Consider the following 13,347-nt stretch of genomic DNA (forward strand, 5'->3'; position numbering starts at 1 on the left):
GTTTAGGATAATACCTTGGATATTCATATTTGCATGTATAATAGAGAAAACATAGATCCAAGGTATTTAGGGTTGCATGTACACTTAGGAGTGTTAAAATGCTCATAACCCAACAGTGGTATCATAGCCTAGGCTTGTTTTCTTGTTATACCTGCAATAGAAGCTGAAAAATCGAAATTGGTGCTGTCAGCCCAGCAGACTCGCCGAGTCCATGAAGGGACTTGACGAGTCCAAGGCAAAATGCATCCAACTCGCCGAGTTATGTTCATGCACTCGACGAGTTGGACCCTAGACAGCATATTTTCGAGGTTTTTGGCTAGAAATGGACTAGGAACATTACCCTAAGTTGTTTTTGAACTTATAAACTTGTTTTTGTTGTGGTAATGTTCATGCTAATCCAATTTCAAAGATACTTGTCAATAGATTCATGTTTTGTATTAGTTTAAAGGTTAGACTAATTACATGAAAAAGTTTGATTTGAATTATCTTGTTCTTATGAGTTGCTTAGATTAATAGAAAAGTTGAGTGGAAAAGTTGTTTTCAATCCAAATTAATCTAAGAGTTGATTCTAAAATGTGTTTTTGTAACTTGTCCTCAAGTTATACGAAAAGTCACATTTAAGTCTCATAAAACTCATAAAATTGGCAAAGGTTACAAAAAAAAAAAAATGAAGAGTCTAGTTCTAATTAATTGGAGTTATGACTCCATAATTTGTCCTCAAGTTATGGAGGACCAAGAGTCTCTTCATTAAATAAATATAAAAAAAAAATAATGTAACCATAATTAATTCCATAAGTTATAAAATAAAGAAAAAGTTAATTCTTTATTAGTTTAAAGTCTTCCATAATTTGTCCTCAAGTTATGGAACTTGAAGAGTTTTTGGATTAAAACTACTTTAAATACATAAGTTATGGAATTAATTAGTTTTGAATAGTTTCAAAACTTGCCCTCAAGTTTTGGAATTTGTAAAGTTTTCTCTTATGAATACTTTAATTCCAAGTTAGCCCTTAGAACTTTAAAAGTTAAAATTCAACCCTTATACTTTATAATATTATAAGTTAATAATATATATATGTATAAGAGTAAAGTCGGTCTTACCGCTAGTACGCCTCATTCACGAAGCCGGTCTATAAGGTGGGTATAAGGTTGTTGCCTATAAAATGGCAATTTAATGGGTGTCCACTCTCACCCACCGCTTGCTTGACTGGTGGAGGGTCGTTAGCCGAACGGGTTTGACATGACTATAATTCTCCCTTCATTAAAAAGTATTAATGATAAATACTAAGTAACTAAACTCTAAATAATACCCAATCTTAGTTACTTAGGAAAATGTGAATAAGGTGCTAATCCATGAAATTACACTTTGCACTTTGTTTAAGTCGGTTAGTGGAGCGTGTGTGGTTAACCGGCACACTAACTCGTATTTAACCAGGTAGGCAAAGGGTAACTTAATGTTTATCATAGTATCGATGGAGCGTGTGTGGTTAACCGGCACATCGATTGAGGGGTAAACACTTAAGGGTACCAAGTAATTTGCATGGTTACTTCACACCTTGTTTTGTGATCCTCGGCATCCCAGTCACAAAACCTGAAGGGCACACTCGAGATTGAAACATGCCATTGAACAGTTCAATGAATCTCAAAAGATCTAGGAGTTTCAAATCCAATTAAAACCTAATAATACATTTCGTTTATCTTGGTGGAAATTGGTGAATCGTCATTCACCTACCTTCAAATTGTTTTATAGCTTGGATTACGGCATATCTCTTCTAAGTTATAAAATAGTTTGTTGGGTCCTAGCCTTAATATTTCATATTGGGTGTCATATTAAGGACTTTAAGATCAACTATCTTGAATATCTCCCATAACATGTCTGGTTTAGACATTTATGATCTTCCCAAATCTCTTGAAACAAGCTTTCCTAAATGAAGATGATGTCCCTTGGAAATCATACTTCTTTGACCTCCTCCAATTATTCTCCCTACCCCACAAGTTCTTGAAAAGTTTAAGGTCACTCGAGCCCTATTGGCAAGGTAAGGTCTAGGTGTGGTCACATCTTGGAGATGTAGTCACATATTGACAAGCTGGGAGAGTTGGGTGTCAAAGTCTTGAGAAAGTTGGTGGTTCAATCACTTTCTAAGTCACATAGTGAGTTCCTTTGGGACACCTATGATACAGACTATGACAAGACCCTTAATAATCTTATCTATTTGTTAAGATCAACTTCTTGAAACTTTATGGACATTGAAAATGGTGACACTGGAAATACAGAAAAGAGCATTCTCTTCCCAATGGAAAGGGATTGACCATAGTCAACTAGGTTGACCAAATGGTAAAGAGAAAAGCTAAGTTTGTGATAGTCCCGTGTACCATTATCAAAGGGTCCATATGTTTATATTGCCAAAGGAAGGGTTATTAGTTGCGAATCTGCGAAATTTACCTAAGGATGTTAAAGTCAATAAGGTTGACTCTACTTCAGGAAAAGTCCACTAGTCTAATTCTATTAAGTTTCTATTATGAGATTCTTCATACATGATGTGACTGGGTCACATGGTGATGTTTTAAGAATCAAAGAAAAGTGAAAGAACTTAAAGAAAGAATATGTTGAATCTGATCGCATAGATGGATTTCTATCGCGTAGTTTGAAAATCGGATTCTTGAGCTACTTCTTAGGAGTTATGAGATATTTCTTAGGAATAGATAACAACAAGTTTTCATATGGATTGTAAGGATAAGTTTTTCCGCAGAGTTTTAAAATAAAAGAAATTTTTGATTTTATTTATTTTAAAATATCCTTACAATGGCATTTGAGGAAAAATTGTTGTTTATATGATTCCATGAATAGCAAGAGTGGAAATATGAAATTGATTCTTTCATTTGTGGTAATGTCTAAATTTACCAAATAAGGAAAGATTCTCATCATCCAAAGTCTCAATTGGACCGGGACTTGGAATCATGCAAGTTGTATAGCATGATGAATGAGAACTTTCAAGTATTTGAAAAATTAAGACTAATTACTTGTTCACATGGATGTGTGAGTCAAGTAATGGACTAAGAGATCGAGTACATAGTCATGTGCACTGATTAAGTCCACCACAAAAGATATAAGGCTATTCGTCATAGTTTACTAAAGCTCAGTAAATATGATTATACTTACAAGCTTAAGTGTAACTCTGAGACATTGGAAAAGGTTCCAATGCATGGCAGAGCGAATAAGAAGAATCAAATTAGGCAGAAGGATAAAAGTTTCTCAAATCTGAAAAGATGGGAGAGTACTTTAGTATCAGTTTTGTGATCATCTTAATGATTAAGAAACCATATCAAAATTAGTTCTCTAAGGAAGTCTTAGTTCATTCTTATGACTAAGAAGAAGGGATCTTGAATTGTTGAAATGGTTAAGTCAAGAAGATGAGTCATACTTCGTTCCAATACAAGTCTTAGAGTCATACTCCAAGATTGTAACTTGAGTGACATGTCTTTAAGAAGGTTTAAAACACGTGTCAAATGTAAGAGTAAAAGTTTTTTAATCTTGTACATTTGAAATTGGTAAGTTGTGATGTTTTGGATAAAACAAAGACCAACTTAGGCCAATTGTGTGAAGTGTTTGTCTTGATTAGAATCCACACTATCTCTTGAATGTTTGACAAGGAAGTCTTATATGTCAAGAGGACAGTGGGAGTCTTAAAGGTCTTGAAATTCTCAAGAACTAATCAAGAATAAAACCTGAAGTTCTTCACTAGCACACGACTTAAGGTTTATAGCCTATCGTGTTGACATATTCTGTGCCCATTCCAATCAAAGTTGGCTTTGCATATGAGTTCTTAGAGTTCTCAATGTGTTGCACAACAACTTGGAAGCAATGGCAGGCCCTTGAGCTGCCAGGTGGCAAGAAATTAAGATTGAGTTCAGTCCATATGAGTTTGGATTTGTCATAATTCTAGTCTTGTGACTATGGTTATGACAATTCACGTGGATAAGAACTCATACACCATTAAATCTAAGTGTCATAAGGTTTCTCTCCGATTCATGAAAATGATGGTGAGGAAACACTTCCACTAAGTAGATTTTAGCTAGATAGCAATTGTGATATTTGCATTCTCAAAGTCGTTAGTGGAGCGTGTGTGGTTTACCGGCACACTAACCTGGACTTGTGAGAAGTGGCAAAAAGGTCTAACCATTATGATTACGGCATCCCTCTTCATAATTGTTTATACATACAAGTGTGCTATCTAAGGGAAGGTGTATGTTTTTTGATAAAGTTTTATCAAAACAATCCAGTATCAGAAATCTGAACTTTGGTAAGAAAGTCAATAAAGTATTGATTTCTAGAAGTCCAGCTGATTTCTGAGTACATGTCAAAGCTAGTGGGAGCATAAGTGTTATGCTAATAATCATCATGTTAGTGGGAGCATGATAATTATGATAAGTATTGCAAGTTAGCAATGTTAATTATAGAAAACAAAAGTTTCAACTGGGAAAGAGTTGTTTTACTATAATTAAGGGAGAGGAAATTATACTTCATCTCAAATCTATAAGCTTAGATCGTGAGGTTTTAATCATTTAGTCAAAGAATATATATGAATTTCATGTTGGAATGGCTCAACTTAAGGAAATTCTGTATATAGGTCCATTATTTGCGTTCTTAAATTCGATTATGATTATGGCATCCCTTTTCATAATCTGAATTATGAGAACTTAGCAAATAGAAATGGAAATGTTATAGCAAAAGACTGGTTTAGTCTTTATGTGAGACATCATGAATCGTGTCCCATATGCTTCGGATATAGGATCGATTACATGTGCTATATTCATCCTTTCTAAAATTTTCCAAATGCCTAGGGCATTAAATAGGGAAAAGGTTTAGAACTGGACATGAATAAAAGGATTAAACAATTGTCGAGGACAATCTAAGGTTTACCAAAGATTGGTTGCTCAAGGACAGTTGGAAGTATAGTGATAATTCTGGAAGGACCATATTGACATAATCTGTAAGGAGGCAACTCTTGTTCAGAAGTGATAGTCAAAATGGAATCTGGAAATGTTTCAAAGTTAGAATTTTTCCAATCTGTTTAAGATTAGGAAACTTAATGCAAGAAGGGTGTTTCTAAGGAGCTGATCTCCTTTGGAATACTCTATAATGATTGTTGCCAAGTCTTTCTGACTTTGTGCATAATCATTACAAGAGGGTCAATGCATATAAGTTTAGAATCTAATAGATTTCAGTAAATGGCATGAATTTGGAATTCTTGCATTTGCAGTAAGGATGTGGGAGTGTGAAAAGAGAATCATTGAAGATTATGTTCAATTGATCTAGTTCACAAAGTAAAGATCATAGACAAACATAGTATGCATACTTGGTGTATGGCATGACTAGTGTTTAGAAAAACATAGTGTACATGCTTGGAGCATGGGACAACTATTGTTTTAAATTCAAGAATAATGTTGATAGCTGAAACAGTATACAATGAATAATGTGTAATCATATGGTGATAAATAAAAGGTGTTTTATTTATATTCATAAGTTCTGAGACCATATTGGATTCAATTATTATTGTGTTGCACTTTGCATGTTTTGACTTCCCGAATAAACTAGGTTATTCTTCCGGAATGACTAAGTTATTCAAACCATCCACAGTCGGTCATATGTTGAAAGTAGATATGAATTAAGACTGTCATGGGTTGGCTTGTAGAGGTCTAAGGTGTTGGACAAATGGCTACAACACTCATGAGTGCTCATAAGTTCTGAGTACTGGATTCAACCCACGCTCATTGGAATCACTTCATGGATTTTATCACGAGTGATCATGAGACGATAATATCTTATATTCTTCAAACCTAGAGATATGAGTTGTTACTATGAGTTCGTTGTACATTGATTGCACAAAACTGCATTTGGTAACTCAGTGCTATAAAACGTGCCTTTGTGTATGATTCAACAAGTAGTAGAACAAGCCATATGAGTCGAAGTTTATCCATTCCTTTTACCTTCGGGATAAAAGCGATATCTGTGGGCCCCTCGATGATTTGATGATGACAAATGGAAGTGCTCGGCCGGGCCAGGACTGATTTGATTTGTTCAATTAGTCAGTCGTCAATCGTCATAAATCGGAAATCGGGAAACAGCAAATGGACAGAGAGAATGATTATAATCCATGTCTCAGTCCATATGATATCTAGAATGGAGGAATATATGATCCCTTATCTAATGGACAAGTCATTGACAAGATCAGAGTTCATCTACAAGGTCAGAGTTCGAAAGAAGCTTTTGAGAGCTACGATTGCTAGTTGGTTCCTGAAGTCATACACAATAATAGTTTTAGACTTATCCAAGTGGGAGACTGTTGGATTAATGTCTAAGTCCATAACTATAATTGGTAAGACTTGACCCGACCCGACATGGTCCATTTGGGTTGCATACCATCATGCACTTGGATAGACTAAATGAGAGAAATAAGACACTTATGGTTATTAATATATTATAAGTTCTAGTATATTAATAATAAGAATAATGAGATTATTTAATTAGTATTGATCAAGAATTAATCTAGCATTAATTGAGTGATCAAAAGAAGACTAATTAAATATGTGTGTTGATTGTGTAAATCATCCATACTTGTATAGTGGGCTAATGCTCCATGGATTATCTAGTTGGGCCAAAACCCATATGATGCTCCATGGTGTATTTTAACCCATGGATCCAAGGAAATGGAAAGTCATGAAAATTAGGGTTTACCCTAATTGTATAACTATATAAGCATCTTATTCTTGGGGAAAATCGGCCACTAATGAGAATAAGAAAGGGTTAGCCGATTTCATGAAGTGTAGAATTCTCTCTAAGCTATTCTAAGTGTTTTGATGATTGTAAACCATTTGAGGTGTCACACTTGGGGCACTAGGCACTCAAGCTTCATGAAGACAAGCACCATCAAAGAGGTATGTATTCTATCTTGTTATATTGATAGTTTTGTATGCTAGTTTAGGATAATACCTTGGATATTCATATTTGCATGTATAATAGAGAAAACATAGATCCAAGGTATTTAGGGTTGCATGTACACTTAGGAGTGTTAGAATGCTCATAACCCAACAATAGTGTCTAAGTCCATAACTTTATTTGGTATGTACTTGACCCGACCCGGCATGGTCCATTTGGGTTGCATGGCATTGCAATACTTGGATAGACAAAATGAGAGAATAAGGCACTTATGACTATTAATATATTATAAGTTCTAATATATTAATAATATTATTATTTAATTAGTATTGATCAAGTATTAATCTGGTATTAATTTGGTGATCACAGTGAGACTATATAAATATATAGGGTTGATTATGATAATCATCAATTCTTTTATGGTGGATTAATGATCCTTGGTTTATGGGTTTGGTTATAACCATATGGAGCTCCATGGATAGTCCATGGGAGTTACAAACCCATGGGTCATGAGAAATGAAGAGTCATGACAATTAGGGTTTACATTTGTAACTCCTAATTATGACACACTATAAAAGAAACCCTATTGCATGCAAAATCGGCACTAGTGTTACTAGAGAGGGCATAACCGATTTTTGAGTGTAAGAAATATTCTCTCAAGTTATTCCATGTTTTGTGGTGTTGTGTGAAGCATTTGAGGCACAACATTTGGGGTGCTAGGCTCACAAAGTCTTGAAGGAATCCAAGCAACAACAAGGTATGTATTTCTACTAGTTCTTTATGTTTTATGTAATCCCCATGCCATGTTAGTTAGTAAATAACCTTGAAAAAGAAATTTGCATGTATATAGAGAAAACATAGATTCAAGGTTATTAGGGTTGCATGTACACTTAAGAAGTGTTAGAATGCTCAAAACCCAACAGTTGTATCAGAGCCTAGGATTGTTTTCTATATACTTGATGCAAACTACTTGAAAAAGTCAAAAAGCTGCTCTCTGACAACTGGACTCGCCGAGTTCATGGGGAGGACTCGCCGAATCCATGAACCAATTCATCCTACTCGTCGAGCAGGGTAATGCACTCGACGAGTAGGTGCATGCTAGGCAGTCTTTTCGTGTTTTGTTGCTGGAAATGTATTAAAATCATTATCCTAATCTGTTTTGGACTTGTAAAATCTGTTTTTCAAAATGATAATGATTATGTTAACCCATTTTACATGACTTTTATTAATTTTCAAGTATTGTATATGTTTATATGATTTCTTGAAATTTTCTTAGCATGAATTTGTGTTGTTATGAGTTTTTAGAAGATCATAGGAATTATGTGTAACCTCCATGTGTGTTTAATTCATGATCTTAATGACAATAATGGTGTCCATAACTTGTCCTCAAGTTATGGATAACCAAAATTCGCTTCTTTAAATTGTGATTAAAGAACTAAAGAGGTTTCATAAAATGAAGATTCTACATTTTTATGAACCATTAAAACTCATAAGTTAAAAATTAAAGAGACTTGGAATAGTTTCAATTCTTGCCCTCAAGTTTTGGAATTTGTAAAGTCTTACACTTTAATTCCAATTTTTTTAAAGGTTAAAAAAAAATTCAAACTTTATGGACTTCATTAAATTAATTAAAGTGTTTCATTAAAAGAGTTAATAATTCCATGAAGATATGGTTTAAGTTTAATTAAATTAAGAGTATAGTTTAATTAATAGATTAAACTACCAAGTATTTTAAATGTTTAAAATACACCCTTATACTATTATTATAATTTTAATTATATAGATATGTATAAGAACGTGTCAATCTTACTGTTAGTAGGCCTCATTCACGAAGCCAGTCTATAAGGGGGGTATAAGGTTGTTGCCTATAAAATGGTGACTTAATGGGTGTCCACTCTCACCCACCGCTTCCTTGATCGGTGGAGGGTCGTTAGCCGAACGGGTAGGATGCGACTTTAAATACTCATTAAAAGTATAATGAATTATAAAGTAACTATACATTATAAATTCCCAATCTTAGTTACTTTAGGAAAATGTGAAATTGGTGCTAGCCCATAAAATTATACCTTACCAAGTCGTTAGTGGAGCATGTGTGGTTAACCGGCACACTAACCTGGACTAGTAAGAGTGGCAAAGGGTAACTTGAATTTATTATAGATCGGTGGAGCGTGTGTGGTTAACCGGAACATCGATTAGCTAATATTGTTGAGGGTACCAAGTCAATTTGTATGGTTATTCACACCTTGTTTGTGATCCTCGGCATCCCAGTCACAAACTTGAGAGGGCACAATCGAGATTCAAACATGCCATTGAAAGTTCAATGTATCTCAAAAGATCTAGGAGTTTCAAATAAATTAAAACATAATTATATTTCGTTTTTCATGGTGGAAATTGGTAAATCGTCATTTACCTACCTTTAACTATTTTATAATTTGGATTACAGCATCCCTCTTCCAGTTATAAATAGGTTATTGGGTCGTAGCCTCAATATTTCATATTGGGTGTTATGTTAAGGACTTTAAATCAACTAACTTGAATTTCTCCCATTATAGATGTCTAGTTTAGACAGCTATGGTCTTCCCAAATCTTTAGGAAGATGCTTCCTAATGAAGATGATATCCCGAATGGCAATCAAGGTGAAAGATCAATCCCTTTGTTATGCATTAGTGGGACTGAAAATCATACTTCACTTCCTTCACTTACTCCAATAAATCTCCCTATCCCACAAGTTTCAACACATGATAAGTTCTAAGTCACTCAATCCCTATTGGCAAACAAAGTCTATATGTGCTTAGGTCTTGGAGATTAAGTCACATATTGACAAGCCAGGGGAGTTGGGTGTCGAAGTCTCAAGGTAGCTGGCTGTTGACTTGGTCACTCCCTGATGACAGATCACGACATGACCCTTAATGATCTTACCTATTTGCTTGATGATGCTGAATCAACAATGATTTTGGGCATTGGCAAAGAAAAATTTGATTGGAAGATCAACTTCCCAAACTTCCATGGACATTGACATTGGTAACATTGGAAGTCTAGAAAACCTTTCTCTTCCCAATTGAAAGGGATTGGCCATAGTCAACTCGGTTAACCAAATGGTAAAGAGAAAAGCTAAGTTTGTGATAGTCTTGTGTACCGTTTCCAAAGAGTCCATATGTTTCTGTTGCCAGAGGAAGAGAATTGGTTGCGAAGCTGCCAAATTTACCTAAAAGTCCATAAGGATAGTAAAGTCAAATGTTTGACTCTGCTTCAGGTAAAGTCCATTGTCTAACTCTATTAAGTTTCTATTCTAAGATTCTTATTGCATGATGTGATTGCGTCACATATTGATGTTTAAGAATCAAAGAAGAGTGAATAAACTTAAAGGAAGTATATGATGATTCTGATCATGAAGATGGATTTCGATTGCATGGTTCGGTGATCAGAATTTTGAGTTGTTACTTAAGAGTTAGATATATTCCTTAGGAATAGATAACAACAAGTTTTCCATATGGATTGTAAGGATAAGTTCTCCGCAAAGTTTTAAAATAAAAGAAAAATGGTGTTGATTTTATTTATTTTAAATATCCTTACAATGGCATTTGTGAAAAAGGTTGTTGCTTATATGTTTCCATTGATAAGCAATATGAGTAAACAGTTTTCATTCTTCTAGTAGCGGTAGTGTCATAATTTACCAAATAAGGAAATATTCTCATCACCCAAGTTTCAGTTGGATAGAAACTTGGAATCATGCAAGTCGTATTGTGTGATGAATGAGAATTTTCATCTTTGGTAAATAAAGACTAATTCCTTGTTCACATTCGCATGTGAGTCAAGCGAAGGACTAAGAGATTGGGTACACTTGGTTGTGTGCTGGTCAGGTCCACCACAAAGGTTGATAAGATTATTCATTATGATTTACTAAAGTTTAGTAAATATGGTTATGCTTACGAGTTTAAATGTAATTCTGAAACATTGGAAAAGTTCCAATGTATGCCAGAATGAATAAGAAGAATCAAATAAGGCAGAAAGATAAAAGTTTCTCCAATCTGAAGAGATGGGAGAGTACTTGTGTATTTTGTTTTATGATTATCTTAGTGATTATGAAACCATATCACAATTGATCCTCTAAGGACACCTTGGTTCATTTGTTTGGATAAGGAGAGGACTCATGAGTTGTTGAAATGGTTAAATAAAAAGATAAATCATACATCAAAATCAAATCTTAGAGTCATACTCCAAGATTGTAACTTGAGTGACATAATCTTTAGAAAGTTTATAACACTTATCAAATGTAGAGTAAGATGTGTCCTATACTCTCATACATTTGAGGTTGGTTAGTTGTGATGTTTTGGATAAAACAAAGACCAACTGAGCCCAATTATGGGAAGTGTTTAACCTGATAAGAATCCACACTAACTATTGAATATTTTTTTTGTCAAGTATGGTTCTTGACAAAGAGAATCATATATGTGAAGAGGTCAGTGGGAGTCTTAAAATGATCTTAAGATAGGTTCAAAAACTAATCAAGAGATTTGTTAATCACTAGCCCACGACTTGAGGTTTGTAACCTATCTTGTTGGCATAATCTGTGCTCATCCCAGTTAAGATTGATTATGCTTTTGAATTCTATGAGTTCTCAATTGTTTGCATAACAACCCAGAAGAGATGGTGGGCATTGTGCTACCAGGTGGCAAGAAATTAAGATTGAACAAGTTCAGTCTATATGAGCTTGGATTTGTCACTAACCTTGTCTTGTGATTATGGTTGTGACAAATTCACATGGATAGGAACACATACACCATAAAATGTAAGTGTTATAAGGTTTCTCTTCGATTCATGAAGAAGATGGTGAGGAAATGTTTCCACTAAGAAGATTTTAAGTAGATAGCGGTTGTGATATTTGCATTCTCATATAGTTAGTGGAGCGTGTGTGGTTAACCGGCACACTAACTAGTGAGAATTGCAAAAGGTCTAGACAAACATGTGAGCTATCTAAGGAAAGGTGTATGTTTTTGATAAATTCTTATCAAAGCAATCTAGTATCAGAAATATGAACTTTGGTAAGAAAGTCAATAAAGTATTGATTTCTAGAAGTCCAGTTGATTTATGAGTACATGTCAAAGCTAGTGGGGAGCATAAAGTGTTATGCTGGTAATCATTATGCTAGTGGGAGCATGATAATTATGTTAAGTATTGCAAGTCAGCAATATTAATTATAGAAAAAAAATTCAATTTGCTTTGAAAAGTTGTTTGCTATAATTAAGGGAGAGGATTTTATACTTCATTCCAATTCTACCAGCTTAGATTGAGTTTTATCAACTTTAGTCAAGGATATATATATATATATATATATATATATATATATATATATATATATATATATATATATATATATATATATATATATATATATATGAATGTTATGTTGGAATTATTCAACATAAGGAATTTCTATATCTGTTGCATTCTCAAAACTCGCTTATGATTATGACATACCTCTTCATAGTTTGAATTGTGAGAACATGGCAAATAAAAATTTTATAGCATGAATCGTGTCCCATATGCTTCGGATATAGGATCGATTGCATGTGCTATAATATTCATCCATTCTAAATTTTCCAATTGCCTAGGGCATTAAGATGGAAAAAGGAATAGAACTGGAAATGACTAAAATGATTAAGCAAAATTGTCGAGGGCAATTTGAGGTTTACCAAAGATCTGTTGCTCATGGACAATTAGAAGTATAGAGTAAGGACCATATTAAAATATTTTGAAGTGATGGTCAAAATGGTAATATGGAACTATCTCCATAGGTGGAAGTTAATCTTTCAATCTATGTAAGATTAAAGAATTTAATGCTAACAAGGATGTTCAAAGGAATGAACTTTGAATTTAAGACTTCATTTCCATGGAATTGTTTTCCATTGGAATACTTTGCAATATCTGTTGCCAAGTCTTTGTGACTTCTGTGCATAGTCGTTACAAGGGGATCATTGCATATAAGTTTAGAATCTAACAGATTACAGTAAATGGCAAGAGTTTGGTATTCTTGCATTTACAACAAAGATTGGAATTGTGAAATGAGCATCATTGGAATATTGTCAATTGATCTATTTCGCAAAGAGAGGACCATGTGTAAACATAGTATGCATACTTGGAGTATAGCATAATTGTTTTTGGAAAAACATAGTGTACATGCTTGGAGCATGGGACAACTAATGTTTTAATTCAAGCATAAAGTTGATTAATCGAAATATAAATAATGAGTAATCAATATGGTGCTTCAATAAAAGGTGTTTTATTTACACTCAAAGTGTTGGGGCCATATATGATTAGTATTATTCTTGTGTTTCACTTTGCATGTTTTGACTTCCAGAATAATTATGTTATGGTATATATCATATTATTCAAACCATCCACAGTCGGTCATA

The sequence above is a fragment of the Lactuca saligna genome, chromosome 8 (assembly GCF_052625555.1).
Source record: "Lactuca saligna cultivar CGN05327 chromosome 8, ASM5262555v1, whole genome shotgun sequence".
Classification (NCBI taxonomy): Eukaryota; Viridiplantae; Streptophyta; class Magnoliopsida; order Asterales; family Asteraceae; genus Lactuca; species Lactuca saligna.